This window comes from Mandrillus leucophaeus, unplaced genomic scaffold (assembly GCF_000951045.1).
Source record: "Mandrillus leucophaeus isolate KB7577 unplaced genomic scaffold, Mleu.le_1.0 Scaffold1176, whole genome shotgun sequence".
In the NCBI taxonomy this organism is placed as follows: Eukaryota; Metazoa; Chordata; class Mammalia; order Primates; family Cercopithecidae; genus Mandrillus; species Mandrillus leucophaeus.
This window is the reverse complement of record NW_012100054.1, coordinates 200,116-221,858: the sequence shown is the minus strand read 5'-3', so window position 1 is coordinate 221,858 and position 21,743 is coordinate 200,116. Positions and strand designations below refer to the sequence as shown.

General features: G+C 39.8%; 1 protein-coding gene across 2 annotated transcripts in view; it reads right to left on the bottom strand.

Moving 5' to 3' along the window:
- Window positions 1–21,743, bottom strand: part of PLS1 (plastin 1) — a 110,671-nt gene that overhangs the window by 71,837 nt on the left and 17,091 nt on the right. Inside the window, exon 1 of one of the 2 annotated variants that reach the window (XM_012001265.1) lies at window positions 11,876–12,051. The exons of the other annotated variant lie outside the window; for it this stretch is intronic. The gene's annotated coding sequence lies outside the window, so the exon portion shown is untranslated. Of the gene's footprint in view, window positions 1–11,875; window positions 12,052–21,743 lie in introns of those variants that run through there. 2 annotated transcript variants of the gene reach the window in all.

Here is a 21,743-nt window from a genome sequence, read left to right as displayed (position 1 = left end):
CAGAGACAGGACTTCATCATGTTGGCCAGTTAATCTCTACTTTTTAATTGAGATATGTAGACAATTAATCTTTAATGTGATTATTGATAAGGTTAAGTTTTTCCTCCTGCTATTTGTTTTCTATTTGTCCCATTTGTTCTTTGTTTTCTTTTTTCTTTTTTTGGATTACCCAAATATTATTTATAATTCCATTTTATCACCTTTCTTGTCTTATTAGTTATAATTCTTTGTCATTATAGTGATTGCTTTAGGATTTATAGCATACGCATTTTTAACTTACTACAGCTTATCTTCAAGCCCTATTATACCATTACAAATCTAGGATAAGAATATTACAGTGTGGTGGTATGTGCCTGAAGTTCCAGCTACTTGGGAGGCTAAGGTTGGGAGGATAGCATGAGTCCAGGAGTTCAGAGGCTACAATGAGCCATGATTGCACCACTGCACTCCAACCTGGGTGACAGAGTGAGACCCTGTCTCTAAAAGAAAAAAAAAAGTTCCAATGGTATGCTTCCATTTTTCCCCTCAAGCTCCACATATTTTATTATTTTTATTTAAAACAACTGGCTTTCAAAATGATTTAAACAATAAGAAATCTTATCTGTTTACTCATGTAGCACCATTTCTGAAGCTCTTCTTTATATAGACCCGTATTTCCTTCTGCCTTGAGGACCTCCTTTAACATTTGTCAGGCAAGGCTGCTGGTGATGAATTCTTTCAGTTTTCACATGTCTAAAAAGTCTTTATTTCATCTTTTTTTTTTTTTGAAGTATATTTTTGTTGGGTATAGAATTCTAGGTTGACTGTTTTTCTTTTATTACCTTAATGATGTTCCTCCACTATCTTATCTATACTACACCATCTTGGGCAAAACTTAAACAGCACTGCAGTGAGAAATAGATAAATCCACAAGCATAGTTGAAGACTTCAATTGAATACAAGCAAAAGACATCTACAACATCTTTACCTTTCTTCCTATGTAATGTGTCTTTTTTCTTCAGGTTCTTTCAGATTTTTATCCTTATCAGTGGATTTGAAACAAAACAATTATGCTTTGATGTAGTTTTCCTCATATAGCTTTTGTTTGGGGTTCATTGAGCATCTTGGATCTTTGGGTTTAGAGGTTTCATTAAATTTGGAAAATTTTTTCAGCCATGATCTCTTCAAATATTTCTTCTGTTCCTCCCTCCTCCTTCAGGGAACTTAAGTATACAAATATTAGACCACTTAAAGTTATCATGCAGATTACTGCTATTTTAAGTACTTTTGTAGTTCTTTCCTTTTGGTTGCATTTTAGACAGCTGCCATTGTTATGTCTCCAAGGTCTCTAATCTTTTCTTCTGCAATGTCTAATCTGCCCTTAATCCTGTCCAGTGTATTTTCATCTCAGATGCTGTGTTTTTATCTCTAGACATTTGATTTGGGTATCTTAAAATGTTTTCTATGTCTCCACTTAACTCTCTTAAGCATAAGTAATATAGCGCTAATTACATTTTAATTTCATTGTCTGACAAGTCTAATAACTGTATTAGTTCTGGGTCAGTTTTGATTCATAGATTTTCCCTTCTAGTTATGGGTAACATTTTCCTGCTTCATTGCATGTCTGGTAATTTTTTACTGGATAAAAGACACTGTAAAGTTTACTTTGTTGGGTAACAGTTTTGCATTCCCATAACTGTTTTTATTGTGGTAAAAAACACATAACATTAATTTTACCATCTTAGCCTTGTTTTTGTTTTCTTTTGTTTGTTTTGAGATGGAGTTTCGCTCTTGTGGCCCAGGCTGGAGTGCAATGGTGCAATCTCAGCTCACTGTAACCTCCGCCTCCCAGATTCAAGTGATTCTCCTGCCACAGCCTCCCGAGTAGCTGGGATTACAGGTGTAGCCACTACGCCCAGCTAATTTTTGTATTTTTAGTAGAGAGAGTTGCACCATGTTGGCCAGGCTGGTATCGAACTCCTGACCTCAGGTGATCCATCCATCTCAGCCTCCCAAAGTGCTGGGATTACAGGTGTGAGCTACTGCTCCAGCCTTCTTAACCATTTTTAAGTATATATTTCAGTAGTGTTAATTATACTGCATTGTCATACAACAGTTCTCTATAACTTTGTCATTTTGCAAATCTGAAACTCTATACCCATTAAACACTAACTTCCCTTCTCTCCTCTCCCCAGCCCTTGGCAATCCCTTCTAATTTGTTTCTGTGATTTTGACTACTCTACATGCTTCATATGAGTGGAATCATACAGTCTTTGTACTTTTGTGACTGGCTTATTTTGCTTAGCAAAATGAGGCCTTGAGGTTCATCCATGTTGTAGCATATGACAAGATTTCTTTCTTTTTAAAGGCTGCATGATATTCCATTGTATCTCTATACCACATTTCCTTTATCTAGTCACCTGCAAGTAGGCATGTGGTTTGCTTCCATGTCTTAGCTGTTGTGACTAATGATGCAGTGAACATGGGTATGCAAGTATCTCTTTAAGATCCTGCTCTAGCCTAGGCATAGTGGCTCATGCCTGTAATCCCAGCATTTTGGAAGGCCAAGGCAGGTGGATCACCTGAGGTCAGGAGTTCAAGACCAGCCTGGCCAACATGGTGAAACCCATTTCTACTAAAAATATAAAAATTAGCCAGGCGTGGTGGCGTGTACCTGTAATCCCAGCTACTCAGGAGGCTGAGACAGGAGAATTGCTGGAACCCAGGAGGTGGAAGTTGCAGTGAGCTGAAATCACACCACGGCACTCCAGCCTGGGCAACAGAACAGGACTCTGTCTCAGAAAAAGGAAAAAAAAAAAAAGATCCTGCTCTAAATTTTTTCAAATATATACCTAGAGGTGGAATAGCTGGATCATATGTTAATTCTATTTTTAATTTTTTGAGGGCCCTCCATACTGCTTTCTATAATGGCTATACTATTTTACATTCCCAAAAGGGGTCCAATTACTGTGCATCCCCTCAGCAACACTTTTTAAATTTTCTGTTTGTTTGCTGTTGGTCATCCTAATGGGCATAAGGTGATACCTCATTACAATTTTGATGCACATTTGTTTTCTCTTATGAATACAGATGTTCTTCAACTTACAGTGATGTTATAACCTGATGATGAAAGTGCATAGAAAACTCACTTTTGACATATTTTCAACTTGTGATGGGGTTATTAGTACATAACCCCATTGTAAGTGGAGGAGTGTACTGAATGTCTATCATTTTTGCATTATCATACAGTTAAAAAATTGTAAGTCTAACCACTGTAAGTCAAGGACCATTTGTAGTGATATTGAACATCTTTTTATATGCTTATGGACCATTTGTATGTCGTCTTTGGAATGTCATCTGCTCCAATCCTTTGCCCACTTTTTAATTAGGTTGTTTTTCGTTAATGAATTATAGATCTCTTTATATATTCTGGATATTATCCCCTTATCAGTCATATGATTTACTAGTATCTTCTTCCACACCTAAGGTTGCCTTTTCACTCTACTGATTGTTTCCTTTGATGTGCAGAAGTTTTTTAGTTTGATGAAGTCCCATTTGTCTATTTGTGCTTTTGTTGCCTGTGTTTTTGATGCCATATCCAAGAAATCATTGTCAAATTCAGTGTCCTGCAGCTTTCACCCAATGTTTTCTTCTAAGAGTTTTAGGTTTTACATTTAGGTCTTTAATCCATTTTGAGTTAATTTTTGCATATGGTTTAAGGTTCAACTTCGTCCTTTTTTTTTTCTTTTTTTTTTTCTTGAGACAGGTCTCACTCTGTTGCCCAGGCTGGACTGCAGTGGCATGATCTTGGTGCACTGCACCCTCAACCTCCCAGGCTCAAGCAATTCTCCCACCTCAGCCTCCCAATTAGCTGGGACCATAGGCACACGCTACCACGCCAGCTTTGGGATTTTTTGGTTGTTTTTGTTTTTTGAGATGGGGTCTCACTCTGTCACCCACGCTGGAGTGCAGTGGCATGATCTTGGCTCACCACAACCTCCACCTCCCAGGTTCAAACGATTCTCCTACCTCAGCCTCCCAAGTAGCTGGCTAATTTTTGTATTTTTAGTAGAAATAGGGTTTCACCATGTTGGCCAGACTGGTCTCCAGCTCCTGACCTCAAGTGATCCACCCACTGTGACCTCCCAAAGTGCTGGGATTACAGGCCTGAGCCACCATGCCGGCCTTTTTTTAAAATTATTTTTTGTATTTTTTATAGAGACAGGATTTTGCCATGTTGCCAAGGCTGGTCTCAAACCACTGAGCTCAGGTGATCCACCTGCCTCGGCTTCCCAAAGCGCTGGGATTACAGGCATGAGCCACCATGCCCGGCCTCAACTTCATTGTTTTGCATATGGATATCCAATTTTCCAACACCATCTGTTGAACAGACTGTCTCTGCCCCAACATGTAAGTCTTGGGACCTTTCTCAAAGATCATTTGATATTCTCTCTCTCTCCATATATATGTGTGTATGTGTGTGTGTGTGTGTGTGTGTGTGTGTGTGTATTTACATGCTCTTTATTCTGTTCCATTGGTCTATATATACGTCTTTATGCCAGTACTATACCATCTTGATATCAGACTGCTGCTTTGTAGTATATTTTGAAAGCAGGAAGTGTACACTCTGTAACTTTATTTTTTTCAAGATGGCTTTGGATATTCAAGGTCCGTTGGGATTTTTTTTTTTTTCTTTTTTGAGAAGAGTTTCACTGTTGTTGCCCAGGCTAGAAAGCAGTGGCGTGATCTCGGTTCACTGCAACCTCTGCCTTCTGGTTTCAAGCAATTCTCCTGCCTCAGCCTCCCGAGTAGCTGGGATTACAGGTACTCGCCACTATGCCCGGCTAATTTTTGTATTTTTAGTAGAGGTGGAGTTTCACCATGTTGGCCAGGCTGGTCTCAAACTCTTGACCTTGTGATCTGCCTGCCTCAGTCTCCCAAAGTGCTAGGATTATAGGCATGAGCCACTGCACCCAGCCAAGATTTTGTATTTTAGAGTTGGTTTTTTGTGAGGCAGGGTCTCACTCTGATGCCCAGGCTGGAGTACAGTGGTGCAATCTCAGCTTACTTACTTACTTACAACCTCTGCCTCCTGGGCTCAAGCAATCCTCCCGCCTCAGCCTCCTGAGCAGCTGGGATTACAGGCACCTGCCACCATGCCTGGATAGTTTTTGTCTTTTTAGTAGAGATGGGGTTTCACCATGAGACTAGGCTGGTCTCAAAATCCTGGCCTCAAGTGATCCACCTGCCTCGGCCTCCCAAAGTGCTGGGATTACAGGTGTGAGCCACCTTGCCAGGGCAAAATTTTAAATTTTTTTTTCTGTTTTTGTAGGTAGGGGGAAGCCCTATAACCATTCTTGATCTTTATTCTTGGATGCAGTTAAATTCTTGGAAAGAGTTTGACCCTTAGGTCTTGCTTTTAAGCTTCATTAGGCAGGACCGGGCAGAAGTGAGTTTAGGGCTCTGATTCTCAACAGGAGATGACTATGCTCCCCAGAGGACATCTGGTAAGGTCTGGAGACATTTTTTACTTTCACAAAAGGAGGCATCACTTGCATCTAGTGTGTTGAGGCCAGAGACGTTGCCAAACATCATATAATACACAGGAGATCCCCTTAAAACAAAGAATTATCAAGTCTAACATTCCTATAGTGCTGAGGTTGAGAAACCACACTGTCTGTGGGCTAATTATTCCCCATGATTGAGGCAAGAGGGCTCTGAGTACCCAATAACCTGTACATTACTACATGGTTTTTTACCGTGTGGCTGGTAAGAATTGGCACTATTCCTGGTCTGTGTGAGTGCTAAGCACTATTCCTTCTAATCCTTCCCAACAGTTCTTTCCCAGGTCTCCAGTGAGTTTCCTCATACACATGTGTGCTAACCAGAATTCTGATGAATACTTGCCAGGAACTTTAAATAAATTATTTCTAATCCAGCCAGGCACGGTGGCTCATGCCTACAGTCCCAGCACTTTGGGAGGCCGAGGCGGGCGGATCACAAGGTTAGGAGTTCGAGACCAGCCTGGCCAACATGGTGAAACTCCGTCCTATTAAAAATACAAAAATTAGCCAGGTATGGTGATGCACACCTGTAATCCCAGCTACTCGGGAGGCTGAGACACGAGAATCGCTTGAACCTGGGAGGCGGAGGTTGCAGTGAGCCAAGATCATGCCATTGCACTCCAGCCTGGGCGGCAGAGCGAGACTACATCTCAAAAAAAAAAAAAAAAAAAAAAAAAAAAAAAAAAAAAAAAAAAAAAAAAAATTTCCAATCCTTAAAACAGCCCCCAAAAGTAGTAGTTGTTATATCTATTTTTACTGATAAAATCAAGCTCACTACAGTTAACTAACTTGCCCAACACCACTCAGTTAGTAGGCACACATTAACATCAAAACAACTAGAGTCATACTGAAACAAACTTGAAACAAGTGTGTGAAAGTCCACGTTATCACTATTTAATATAAAGATGGGTCCAGGAAGCTTCCCCTCTGGACCTGCCATAAGAGAATTTAGTCATTCTGCTTACAGAGTTAGTCTGACTCTATACAACTCTTGAAATCTTAGAATATTTTACTTTAGTTAACTTCATTATTTAAAGTAGCATTAATCGGCTGACCCAGTGTTTTTTGTTTGTTTCAAAGTGATGGGTTTTTTCATTAAGTCATAAGGTAGTATGAATGTCTCAGTAAAAATTCACTAGATATTTTATTCTCAGCTAATAACAATGACAAATGTTGTGAAAGAAAGAAGTAAGTTTGAAAGTGATTCTTCATGGTGGCCTAAAACCAAAGACTAAGGAAGGCCACCATGATATTATAAGTAACAGGTGCCATTATCAAGGTAAATTACTTTCAGATTTAAATGTTTTCTAATTTATAAAGCACTTTCAGATGTATTATCACATCTGATTTTCACATCAGCCCAGTGAGCTAAGGAACAGGACTGAATATTACATATTATAGAATTATTAACTGTTTCCTCACATGTAAAATGGGAATAAAAATAATATTACACTACATAAATTTATACACATACATGTGTGCATGCACACAGGTACACTGCACACACGTGTGCGCACGCACACACACTGTATTTTCAGTTCTAGGACCCATCTTTATTCCCATTTCTACATATAAGGAAACAGGTTCAGAGGGATCAAGCTAAACAGCCTAGGTCATCCACTAGTAAGTGTCAAAGCTGGTAGTATTTCCAGTGTGCCCGAGTCCCAGTTCCATGTTCCTTTCAATAAACCACAATGACTCTTGAATGGCCAAAAGCAATGATGTCATGAATCAGGTTCTCAAGGGAACCAAGGTATCATCTTTCTACATGATATTCAAGAAAGAGATCTGAGCTTCTTTTATGTAGACATTGAAATTAGATGACTCAGTATAGAGGATTACAAAACAATTCTTCCTGTACATGGTTCTTTTTACTATCTCAATTCTAACTGAACTCCAAATCCTCATTTTTTTCTAAACATTTAAAATATGATTGGCCCAGCATGGTGGCTCACACCTGTAATTGCAGCACTTTGGGAGGCCAAGGCGGGTGGATTGCTTGAGGCCAAGAATTCAAGACCAGCCTGGGCAACACAGGGAGACTGTCTCTAAGAGAAAAAAAAAAGTCTTAAAAAAATTAACTGGACATGGTGGTACATGCCTATGGTCCCAGCTTCTCAGGAGGATCTCTTGAGCCTGGGAGGTCGAGGCTGCAGTGAGCTCTGATAGCAACACTGCACTCCAGCCTGGGTGACAGAGCGAGATACTGTCTCAAAAACAAAACAAACAATAAACAGCTGTGCCTCATAGAAAGCAAACATGTACACATACAACCATAATTCAAGTCTACTGATGAATGTACAAGCAGAATTCTATAGAAGAAAAAAAACAGATAGCAGATACTTCAAACATGGGTCTGACAAAAATTATCCTGAGAGGATAGGGTTTAAACTGGATGGGCCTTGAAGAGTAAGAAAGCTTTTCAAGTTCCATTTTGGGTGTAATAGATATTTCCAAAATCTTGACTTAAAAAGCAAACCTTAATATGTCACTCCTATTTCTGAACATTATTCCTTACAGAAACTTCCAACCAGTGAGTGTTACTTAGAAGGATGAGTTAATAGGCATATGCCAGTACAAAAAAGTAGGTACAAAACTAAATGTGGTTAAAAAAAATCCCCTCCCCAAACACCTAAAAAGTCATCTAGTCCAACTCCCTGTTTAACAGATGAGAAAACTGAGGTCACAACCTTGTCTACTCAGAAGACAAGAGTCACCAAGAACAATGATCTCTACCAGAGTGTAGGAAGTAAATATAAGAACAATGTATATTTTTAAAACTAGAAATAAGGAAACAAAATTAGCTTTACAAATATTTAATGTGTATATTTTCAGTAGAATCCCAAGTTGGTCCTTACGACCAGATCCCATGACGCAAACAGTTCAAGGGATATCCCAAGAGAGGAGTAGACAGTCCACAAAGAGCCTGGACAGTGACTGTCATTCCGTTTTCGCTTCCAGCATTTGCGATATTCTACAGTCTGTGCATGCCTGGTTGAGTGGATTAAGATTATATAACCCCGTTGATACCAAAGCTACACTCACTAAATGAGCAAGTAGCTTTAAAAATATGTCTGCAAAGCAATTGGAGACTGTAAAAAATACAAATCATATAAGCATAAGAAAACAATAGAACACACACCTCTAATCTTAGTAGGAGTCTTCATCAGCTACATCAGAAAACAAAAGAGGAGCAGTGTGATCGCATGTTGGGCAAAAAAGTCAAAATTATCGAGATTATATAAAATACAACTTTATACTCACTCATTAATAAACAGTATTTTGTGCATATATTGTACGAGATATTAGTTAATGATATGATAAAGTCTTTCCAATTAACAATAGATTTTAAAAATCATCTTATTTTATGTTTTTATTTTTCATTTAACTCCTGTCTGCCTTAGTTTCCTCATCTTAAACCCTACTTTATGATTGGCTGCCAGGATGAAATGATAATATACAAAAAACACCCAGCACAACGTTAGTGATGTAGAGAGCACTCAAACAGCAGCAGAGAGGGCGCTTGCTCTAGACTCCTCCCCCTCCATCCTCCCTAACAAAACAAATCCATGTCTCATTGCTTATTAACATGTGTTTGCTAAGATACCCTCTTCCTGATTTTCCATCATCCCCACTCTTCTTGTTGCTAAAACTATGTCCCATGCCTTATTTACTCCTGATCTGTCTGTGCTCTACTTGGGAGGAAGTAGCAGTCCCCTAGCAAAAGAGGAGTGCGCCACAATCTCTATGAGCTCCCCTTCTTATCCTTTTAAGTTTAGTTTTAGCGGCTCATGCCTGTAATCCCAACATAGGAAGACATAGCCTCCTGAGTAGTATGCATGCATGAATTCATTCATTCATGCATGCATTCATTCATTCATTCATTCATTTTTTGAGACAGGGTCTTGTTCTGTCATCCAGGCTGGAGTGCAGTGGCACAGTCACAGCTCACTGCAGGCTCGAACTCCTGGGCTCAATTAATCTTCCTGCCTCAGCCTCCCAAGTAGCTGGGACTACAGGCGTATGCCACCACACCCAGCTAATTTTTCTATTTTCAGTAGAGATGGGGTTTTGCCGTGTTGCCCAGGATGGTTTTGAACTCCTGGGCTCAAGCAATCCACCTGCCTCAGTTCCCAAAGTGTGGAGATGACAGGAATGAGCCACCACATCCAGCAGCATTTATCTTCATATATACCCTAGTATATATAACCTACACATTAAGTAGAACATGTATAACACATATATTTAGTATATAAAATTTAAAAATATAGACCTTGCAAGTAGTATATGCACAACATGTTGTTACTGATGAGCTACAAATTCCAGAAGCCTGGGAACCACTGCTCCAACATGTGAGGAGAAGCATCTCGACCTCCCATCTCAGCTGGAGTAGGTAGATACAGGGACAAGCATTTAGTAGCTTCTGACAACACTTTGTTTTTCCTGTAATGCCAATAACTGAGTTGGAAACATTTGGAAGGAAAGAGAAACAGGGAACCCTAGAAACCTCAATTCTAATAGAAGAACATAGTCACATAGTCAGAAATGGTAGCTAAACTTTTATAATTCTTAAAGCAATTGAGGCCCAGACCCGGGGAGCTTTAGAGATTAAAATCAGCACTTAGAAGAAAAAGTAGGCAGTCAGGCACTCACTGGCATATTCAGGAGTTTAAGAGGTTTGTTTCTGCAGTTTATCCCTAACCCCAAAGTGCTGCTCTATTCTCTTTGGGCTCATATTTCCAGGGTTCCAAGCAATAGTGCCTTTTACAGCACTGACTGTTAAGTCATCACAGAGGCAGACTTTTTTTTTAAATGGCTAGACAAGGCCACACCATTAGTAACATTTGTAGCTACGCAAAGAAACATAATAAGGGTAATCAAATATCATGCTTTGGGTGGTAAACTGATCTAAACTGGGGATCATAAAGGAATGTTATCCCCCTCCTCCACAAGAATACAATTGAGCAATTGGTTGATTCATTATAAAAGGACTGGCACAAAGGCATAGCCTTTGTTGGACTCCAGGTATAATATAGGAAAGGCAATTCCAGTTCCTAAGAAAGCCATGTGTTTTGTTTTAACTACATAACATGTTCCCATGGCACTCACTTTCCATGGTTAATTGGTCACAATGTGTTCACTTCTCTAACAAGAGCCACAGAGTATTCTATGGTGCATACAAATAAGTTGACTGCTTCACAAAACTGAGCAAGTCTTAATTCTCTACTTAGGTTTAAGAGCTCAGGTCACTGGGAAAAGAAAACGTAACTTTTTAAAAGCTGGCCTCTTTTAAGAAAACTCCAGAGTCTTTAATTCTTTGGCACTGGGGCCTACATAAATTGCCAGCAGTATCAGTATCCAAGTTTCCTCGACATGCATCATTCAAGATCTTCTCAGCTTTACACAGGGTGGGAACTGCTCATTTTCTGCTTTACTAAGAAAAGAACTTAAGGTAAGGCTGCTACAGCTTCTAGGGCTGCGTAGGGTAAAGACAGACAGTTTTTTGGTCAGCCTCAGAAACCATTAAAAATGTTCACGAAAGAGCAACTTGCTTATTTGTACACTATTTATAAGAAAATCATCTTTCTGAAAGCTTTCAGGCCCTTCCCAAATTCAATGAAACCATGAAAAGGTTTTAAGCAAAGTTGTTATCCCCAAGTACATTTTGGTACTTGGAAATGCTGAAGAACAAATACAATGATAAAGAATGTATTTCCATTTATATATTTTCTTCAGACTGCAGTTGCTTAGACAGAATCTTATTACATTCCTAGTACTGGAGATACCCTCTATTACTATGTCTTATAATCTGTGAAATTTCTCTGGAAAAAAGCAGAGTTTTGCTTATCCACAATTAAACTATAGACTGGAAGAGCTGTTTCCATCAGACTGAAAGCATCAAGTTTCCAAGCAATAATACACACACATTCTAGATGGCACAGAAAGAGTACATTCAGTCACTTCAGCATTCTCCTAACAACTTATATCCATTTCTGAAAGGAAAATCAAGGCCCAACCGAGAATTATGAGTCTAATATTTTTATCCAACCCCGAATAAACCAAAACAGTCCTTTCTTCTCTAACCAGTGGTGCTTATAGAAGAAAGTATTCAAACAGAAAAATGAAGAGAGAATTAAGCATTATATCTTCACACCAAGGTTCCTATTTACATTGATTATGCAAAGCCATCTAGAGTTCCAAAGCAACAATGCATTTAAAAAAGAAATACTATGAGGGTGCTTTTCTCAGTCTAACAACTGTCTCTTATACACATCTAGATGTGTATAAGAGACAGGTCTTATTGCTATTGACAGAGAGAAATTTTTGTATACCTGCTTCTGCTGGTCTTATCACTTGAGATTTGGAAGTCCAGAAAAACAGTTCAGAAGACTTAAAATTCAGTCTTCCTAAGCTGTGTCTATCCTCTGCCAAAGCTGGTGTTTGACCAAAGAAAAGAAGCAATTCCACACAGAAGTGTTCTGCCTATTACTACAGATTTTAATCTCGACGGAACTTACTCTCAGTAGAAAGGCCAACCTGCAACATGGGTGTGGTTTAGAACCATAAAAAAAATCAAGAGACAAAAATGTGGATGTCGTAATCATTTCCATTTGATTATAGCTGGGGAGCTGAAAATATATTGTTGTATTCACCTTACCACTTAGATTTTACCCAAGCAGGTTTTCTTCCTATGGAATGGGAGTACCTATGAGCTTCCATATTCTTTTTATAAATGTTCCTCTGTCACTTTAATTCAAAAATGGCAATGTTAAGCTGGGCACAGTGGTATGTGCTTATAATCCCAGCTACTTGGGAGGCTGAGGCAGGAGAACCACCTGAGTCCAGGAGAACAAGGATGTAGTGTGCTATGATAACTCCTGTGAATAGCCACTGCACTCCAATCTGGGCAATATAGCAAGACCCTATCTCTTAAAAAAGAGAAGAAAATACCAATATTGTTTTCACCATGTAAAAAATCATGAAGAATTAATTCCCAGAAATAATTAGAAAACTGTAAAACCAAAAACAAACAAACAAACCTTAACATCTTACTGAATTTCAATTAAGAGTCACTGGACAAATTTCAAGCAAATATCCAAAATTATCTTTGAATAGTAACTGAAAACATGTTATAGTATCATACAGTGTTAAAACCAGAAGATGCCCCAAGGGTTATAGTCCAATACTACCATTTAAGTGAGGCAAGAACAGTTTCACTTACAAAATGTATTAATGCATTTTCACTGTCTGGTTAATTATCTGAAGGGAAAGTCTAAAACAGCTTTTATGATGGCTCCATAAACGTAAAGAATGGATGTTATAAAACTGTTTCATGAAGTGAAAGAAAAAGTTAAGGACTTTTATAAGCCAGTTTTTGTTTGTTTGTTTGTTTAAAGTACATACAGTACCGCACGATCCCTAGAAAATACAAACTAACCTATGGTGACAGCAGAACAAAGGTTGCTTGGAACAGGGTGAAAGGAGGGATGGAAAGCAAAATACACGAGGCGGCTTTGGAGAAAAAGAAGTGTTCTACATCTTGATTGTGGTGGTGATTTGGTGGCTGTATATACCTGTCTAAACACAGCTGGTTGTCCACTTTAAATGGGTACAGTCTAGCATACCTAAATTATACCTCAATGAATGTTAAAAATACACACTCATATTTAAATATTTTAAAGGACATCTGTATTGAAGAAGGCTTATTCTTGCTCTTTATGGCCACAAGCTGGTAGAGTGAGAACCACTGGCAGAAATACCAGGTGACAAATTCTGCACCAATGTAAGGAAATATTCTGTCCACATGGTCCAGAGACAACCTGGACTGGAACAGTGAGGTTCTACACCCGGAACACTGGACCTGTGTGTCCAAAAGCTCAGAGTCAATTTTGGAGGTGCACAGGCTGTTGTCTTTGGGAATCCCTACATGGAAAGTTGGATGAGGTGACATTAATGTTTTTTGCGTTGAAAATTCCATTATTTCAAGGAGACCACCTGTGGATGGCTGTAGTCCTGCTGCTGTTGCATGGAGTTCTGCTAACCTCTTGACTAAACATGTATTTGCTCTGATTTCCTGTAGGACTTCACTTCACGGGAAAAACCAATTATCTGCCCTATGTGTCCTTTTATAAAAATGGATCCTGTGTGGTTATTTTCTGATTGTTGAAAAGCAATATGCAGAATTAAAAATATTTGGAAAATAATAAAATCTAAATTGTTCTCAAGCACACCATTCAGAAATAACCAAGGCCAAAATGTTATAAATTTTCAATCTTTCTTCTATGTACATGTGTTTGAATATACAATTTTCCAAACAAAATTGGTATTTGCTATATATAGTTTTACTTAATACTAAAGTTTTCAGTTTTTGAAAGTATGCCTTTCATGCTTCATAACAGTCCATGTTGTGACTATACCATGATTTATTTAAGCATTCAGGTTGCTAACTAAGGTGGTTTCCTATGTTTTACTTTTAGAAATAATGCTTCAGCAAACATCCTTGAACACAGAGGGTAGATGGGGAATGAGGGACATTACAGCTGTGAATCCAGTTGCTCTAAGAGTTTACCCATTCCATTCTGTTACAAGCCATTTCAATTTCCCCTTTGTCGGTAAATGTCACAGTAGACAGTTAAAATGTACAGTATGGAGACTGCCACTTTTGCTGACAATATATTCTTCAATATCCACTATGAGCCTAAACCAAAATTCAAAAAAAAAAAATACTGAAAAATTTTCTAATTTGATCTCAATAACAACTATGTAGAAAATGATATAGTGCCAAGTCACTGATCAGGGCCAAGGATATGGCTCAGTTCTTGTTTGTTATTTTATTTTATTTATTTGAGACAGAGTCTCACTCTGTCGCCCAGGCTAGAGTGCAGGGGGACAATCTCGGCTCACTGCAACCTCTGCCCCTCCCAGGTTTAAGCATTCTTCTGCCTCAGCCTCCCGAGTAGCTGTGATTACAGGCGCCCACCACCATGTTGAGCTAATTTTTGTATTTTTAGTAGAGACAGAGTTTCACCATGTTGGCCAGGCTGGTCTCAAACTCCCGACCTCAAGTGACCTGCCCACCTTGTCCTCCCGAAGTGCTGCGATTACAGGTGTGAGCTACTGCACACGGCCTGTATGGTGCAGCTTTAACAGCCTATGAATATTTTGAACCATCACAAGTACTCAATAAATACTGGAGAATAATAAACTGAGTCAAAGTTGTATATGTAATTCAAATTATTTGATAAAGCAAGAACATTTAGAAAAGAATTTACTATTCCATGTTTAAATGCACCTTCAAGGCAAGAGTCACATTTTAAAAAATCTCTATAAACCCATAAACATTTGCTTAGAGATTTGTTTCTAAGATTGTCATATCATCTGTGAGAATATCTTTCTGTATCTTAAAAATAGTCTACTTCTCAGGCTTGGCACGGTGGCTCACGCCTGTAATCCCAACACTTTGGGAGGCTGAGGTGGGTGGATCACCTGAGGTCAGGAGTTTGAGATCAGCCTGGCCAACATGGTGAAACTCCATCTCTACTACAAATACAAAAAAATTAGCCAGGCATGGTGGCAGGCACCTGTAATCCCAGCTACTTGGGAGGCTGAGGCAGAAGAATGACTTGAACCTGGGAGGCGGAGATTGCAGTAAGCCGAGATCATGCCACTGCACTTCAGCCTGGGTGACAGAGCAAGACTCTGCCTCAAAAAAAAAAAAAGTCTACTTCTTAAACTTCTGAAGCATCAGAGTAGTGATGACCCCTGAGAATGACGGCAACTGGAAAGCAGTCAGAGAGTTTCTGGGGAGCCAGGAGTAATTCTGGTTTCTCAATAGGGTGCTGACTGTGGGAGTAGTCATTTGTGAAAATTCATCAATCTATACACACAATTTTTATGTTTTTCTGCATATATACTATACATCACATTTAAAAATAGAAGAAAAAAGTCCACTCCCTTGCTCATTATACCTCTGAGTAATCTGACTGAACATGAATTAACATATTTAGTAAAAGATGAATTGGAAACCTCACCTCTAACAATCCCAGTTTTACTTGCTTATATGAAACACTCTTAGCAATGTTCTTTTGTTTAGAATATTCTAAGGACACAATACATACATACATCTTGCAGACTTTTGGTATAAAGATAATATAATCAATTACTTAAATTTAGTACTTCAGTAAGTAGTTACTAAGTACTCACTATAGCCAAGATGCTGCAGGGGTTTCTTTAATGCTGAACACATTTATGGAGGAAAACATCATAGAGAAGAACTCAAAAACAGCCTTTGGAAATCTGGCAGATGACATGGATTATTTTTAGCATTTTACTTCGGTTTTTGAGGAAAATGAGTAGATGCCATACTTTTAGCATCTTGGAAAATGTTGCCTAGAATAAGTAGGTGTCAAAACTTGTCATAAATATGTATCATAGATAAATTGGTAGACAGAGGGCACACCAAGCAGCTGAAAGTGCATGAACAAAGGTGTGGAAGCAGGGGAGCATATGGTAGGCAATGAGTCACAAAAAGCAAATATTCTGGCTGAATGGGTGTGCCTATTTCATATCAGAATTTTTTTTCTGAATCCAAGCTACCAGAGAAGCAGGCTCAATGTGAATTACTTTCCTTTCCTACTCACAGAGACAAATGTTGTGGGAGCTCTGCTTGACTACACAAAAGCCCTGAAACATCCTTTTCAAAACTATTTGTTTTGGAATCTGGCCCTGAAATGTTTTCTATTTAGAAAGATATCCTGTTAAGTCACATTTTCTTATGTACATCAACATGAATGCTTGGAGCCCTGCTGGTAGTGATAACCACTGCTATCTTATTTGTCAACAAAGGCAGACAATGCATCTGTGGCAGGCAGGATAATACCCCGTCCCCCAAAGATGCCTGCATTCTAATCCCCAGAACCTATGAATATGGTACCTTACGTGGGAAAACAGATTTTGCAGATGTTCATTAAGGGTATGGGCCTTGAGATGAGGCAGATTGTCTTAGATTATTTGGGCAGGCCCAACCTAATCACATGAGTCTTTAAAAGCAGAGAACTAAAGTGTAAGAGGGGCTTGACCCACTGTCACTGGCTATGAAGACACAGGAAAGGAACCATGGGCCAAGGGATGCAGGTGGCCTCTACAAGCTGGGGATGGCCTTCCCTTTACATCCGGGAAGAAAACAGAGATCTCAGGCCTACCACCAAAAGAAACTAAATTCTGCCAGCAACCCAATGAGCCATGAAAACGATTCTCCCCTAGAACCTCCAGAAAGGAATGCAGTCCTGCTGTGTTGACTTTAGCCTGGTGAGACCTGCGTCAAACTTCCGACCTATAGAACTGTAAGATAATAAATTTGTACTGTTTAAGTTGCTAAACTTGTGGAAGTTTGTTATGGGAGCAATAGAAAGCTAATACAGGCTCGGATAGTTTTATTCAGAATGGGATGTTCTTATCACCTTGGCCTTGGATTATCCACAAGAGAACAGCTATCATTTGGGAGATGCAGCAGGGCGGGGGTAGGCAGAGTTTGTTTGAGGAGAGAGATCAATGTCAATTTTACAGTTCTCCTTAAACACATTTTCCCTCCAATAACATATACGTATTAGATGTTAGTCAAATATTTAGTGTAGGAGCTTAAAAAGAAAAACACTACAAAAATAAAAATACTCTAGATTCTGCCAATGATGATGAGCAGGAATACCTCTGTCTTAACCCTTGCTGAGAGACTGGGCCCCACAGATTACTGAAATAGACATGAAATGATGCCTAGCAATTAGGTGCAGTAATTGTCTTTTCTTTTTTGAGACAGAGTCTAGCTCTGTTGCCCAGGCTGGAGTGCAGTGGTGCGATCTTGGCTCACTACAATCTCTGCCTCCTGGGTTTAAGCAATTCTCCTGCCTCAGCTTCCCGAGTAGCTGGGATTACAGGTGCATGCCACCAAGCCCGGCTAATTTTTGTATTTTTAGTAGAGATGGGGTTTCACCATATTGAATACGCTTGTCTTGAACTCCTGACCTCAAGTGATCCACCTGCCTCAGCCTCCCAAAGTGCTAGGATTACAGGACTGAACCACGACACCCGGCCAGGTGTAGCAGGTTTTCATTAGTCATAAAATCAACATGTGGACTTTATTCTAAATGCAGATTCCTGGGTCTCAACCCAACGAGTCTCATTCAGAAGTTTTAGGATGGGGCCTAGGAATCTGAATGAGGTCTAAAATAAGTATTTCTGAACTTTTTCCTCAAACAAATGGTTAATATTGCTGAAGCACTCCCCATTTCTCCCACCAACTACCTGAGACCTCTGCTATGCTGATCAAGGCCCCAAGTGCAAATCTTGTCAGGAGTTAGCCCATCTAGCAGACCAGATGATTAAGGACATAGCTTTGATATGAGAAGACTTGGATTTGAGTCGGCTCCTGTTTCTCAAGCACAGATGGGGTGCTTTGGGCAAGTCAGTTACATTCTCTGTGCCTCAGTTTCCTCATCTGTATAAAAGGAATGAAATACCTACCTGCCCACAGAGTTATGACAGATTAAGCACAGTTCTTGGAACATGGTAACCATTCAGTTACTATGATGATCACTACCACCATAATTCCATTTTCATATGAAATCAGAGGCAGCTTGAATTCTTTAGCATTTTTCATTCCTGGAGTATCTGGAAAGACTAAACATTTAATGGAAACAAGCTTCCATTCTGGACTGCAAGGAATTGAGCGTGTTTACAAGAGATTGGCATCCATGTCTAGTTAAGGCTACATGTACCCAAGGGGGCATAATTTTATTCCAAACCTCTAAAAACGTTGGCTAAAGCAAAAAAAAAAAAAAACAAAACAAAAACTTCCTAATCACAACATTTTGGAAATGTATACATTTTTTAACCTTAAAATATGAAATGCCAACTATATGGATTATTGTGACAAGAGCTTGCCATCACAGGCTATTTTAGTGGCTAACTGGGATAGGGTCCATTGTGATTTGAAGACTGTTGAAACTGCAATTAAATGACATACTCAAGATTACAAAGCAATTTAAATAATCTCAACTCCAGGTGAATATGAAGGACATAAATAATTGTGTCACTGGCCAGGTGCGGTGGCTCATGCCTGTAATCCTAGCACTTTGGGAGGCCTGGGCTTACAATCACCTGAGGTCAAGGTTTCAAGAACAGCCTGGCCAACATGGTGAAACCCCATCTCTACTAAAATACAAAAATTAGCCGGGCATGATGGTAGGTGCCTGTAATCCCAGTTACTTGGGAGGCTGAGACAGGAGAATCGCTTGAACCCGGGAGACGGTAGTTTCAGTGAGCTGAGATCGCGCCACTGCACTCCAGTCTGGGTGGCTGAGCGAGACTCCATCAAAAATAATAATACAATTATAATAATTGTGTCACTAAACAGTACACACAATTCAACATGAAAATTAATAGATACAAAAAGTAAATAGCACTGCAGTCCATGCTGACATGATCACAGTCAAATGGCCTGCTGTTGGGGTCACAACTAGAAAAACAAATCAGAGACTAAAATTTTTTTTTTAATTATACTTTAAGTTCTAGGGTACATGTGCACAACGTGCAGGTTTGTTACATATGTATACATGTGCCATGTTGGTGTGCTGCACCCATTAACTCGTCATTTACGTTAGGTATATCTCCTAATGCTATCCCCCCTCCCTCCCCCATCCCCACAATAGGCCCCGGTGTGTGATGTTCCCTTTCCTGTGTCCAAGTGATCTCATTGTTCAATTCCCACCTATGAGTGAGAACATGCGGTGTTTGGTTTTCTGTTCTTGCGATAGAGACTAAAAATTTAATTAATGATATAGAAAAGTAAGTGATCAGTTGTAAAGGAAGAAATATAATACCTATTATTTTCTATATCATTTAGTGTTCTTTCTCTTCCTGCTAGTGTGTCTTCCTCTACCATTGCTTTTTCTCTACCTTATCCTTTATAGAAAAGGTAGAAAACATTAATAAGAAAAGGGGCATCTGAAGAAAGTCTTCATGTTTGCTCTTGCTATTTTTTCTCAAACTATCATCTTCCAGACTACAGGGCAGGATTATCTGTTGGGGGAAACCCTTATCTTTATGTTTCCATGAGGACCTATTGTCAAAGCAGCACTTCTGGCCTCTTTGCACTTCTCTCTCTCTCCTCCATAAAATGGGAACTGATTTACCTCACTGGAGAGACAGTAAGTGTCTTGGGCCCACTGAACCTCATTCCTCCACTGCAATAGTTCTCAGACTTTAAATGCAATAGAATCACCAAAAGGGCTTGTTCAAACGTAGACTCCAGGGTCCATCCTCCAGAATCTTTGATTCAGTTTGTCTGGAATGGAGACCAAAAGTCTGCATGTCTAGTCAGCTTCAAGGGAATGCTAATGCTGCTTGTCTGGGGGCCACACTTTTAAAACCACTGCTATACTCAATGGAGCTAAAGTGGTTTTTACTGAGCGGGGTGGGGTAAAGTGCTAAACATCACTGTCCTTACATGGTTTGCCCCTTCCCTCTTTAGCACCTGCTTGTCCTCAGGACACAAGCTCTCCTCTTCCTTCACATGGTAAAAGACCCAAAGGCAATTGTTCACTAGGTTTCCTGGGGATGTGGTGAGTAGACGTTAAGCTTCTGGGAAGAACAATATTAGGAAGGACATTTGGCCACAGACCCAGGCAGCAATCCTGGTCCCGCTCCACCAAGAATAAAGTTGACATTTCAAACTCCATTTGAGAGACCTGTATCTATTTCTCAGTTGGTTCAAAAAATAAAAGGAAGAAGAGTCTGAATTATCAGGCCCTCAAGAGTATCCATCATAATCATGATTGTGGGATGATCGGGAAGATAACTAGGAATTCCAAAGTCTGTGACCTCACTCTGGAAGCACAGTGACCCTGCCTTGTCTCAGCCATAATGCTGAAGCCAGATGATATCATCTGTATACAATGAATAATGTTCTTGCTCCTGTGGAACATGCTTTTACCACCAAAGTAATGTAAATGGAGAGAAGATATAGGATCTTCAAGAAATTCAGCCTACATCACTTCTCTGGGTCAATCATCAACAACTAACTTGTCCAGACCACGTTGGCTGCCTCAACAGCTTCCTTCCCACCCACAACTAAACCTAGACCTGGGGCTATTCTTCAGTGCCTTGGGCACCTCTTAACTACTCCCACTCTACCCTCATTTTCCATCCTTGGGTCTGGAAGCTCTGTTTCTGTTCTGTGTTCTCCCACCCTACTCACATCCTGCAGATGGATGCTTCTCTGTCTGTTCAATTTTCTGTTCAATTTTCAAATGACATCCTGCCTTGAAACCCGTAGTTTAGCCAGGCTTGCCTTACCACTGCCCAGCCTCACCCAGCTCTTGAAGTCCCCGACAGCATTCAACACTTCCAACCCCTCTTTCTCCAGGAAGGAAATCTAGAGAGCAAAAGAGTTTCCTTAAGCAGAATTAAAACACACCTTCCTCCACAAAACAGAAAAAGAAAGTAGCAGGTGGAGCCCAAGCCAGGTCTCACACTCTATAGCCGCCATACTCCTGGGGCACCCATCACAGGCTCTTATAACTCCTCCTTCACCAAACTAAGAGCCTCTCCTGGCTGTCAAAGGGACAAAATGGCACCCATGGGCCAAACACTGCCTGGACACATGTCCTCTGTGGCTCATTGAGTGTTGGATTTTTTTTTTTTTTAATTTTGGAGCAAAAATATAAAAATTCAGAGATTAGCATAAAGTTCAGATTTCTATTTTTTCATTTAAAATCGGAATGTCCGGCAATACTGCACCCACATTCCTATATGGTAACACTGGGCTAAGCCAGGGCTGCTGTGCCCTCTAGATAACATGTGAACCTTGAAGTCTGGCACAGGCCTTGTGATTCCCTGCCATCCTCATTCTTTCACTGCCTTCTTCCACAGAGCATACCTGAACGACCACCCCCTTCTACACACCCTTTCTACCCTTGGTAGTTAAGTGTAAGCTCTACTGCCTGCCGCTGCTAATTTCCTGAGCTATCCCTGCATTGAAATTATATGGTATGGTGCTGTTGAGAGAAAGAATATATGTATTCTTTTTCCTCCTCAGCTGGTGGTTGCTTCCATTCTCAGTTATGAAGCTGTAATTGTACGGATCATGAACAAATGGCAAATCCCAAAGTAGCCTGACTCACAGAGGGTGAGGAGAGAGATGGTCAA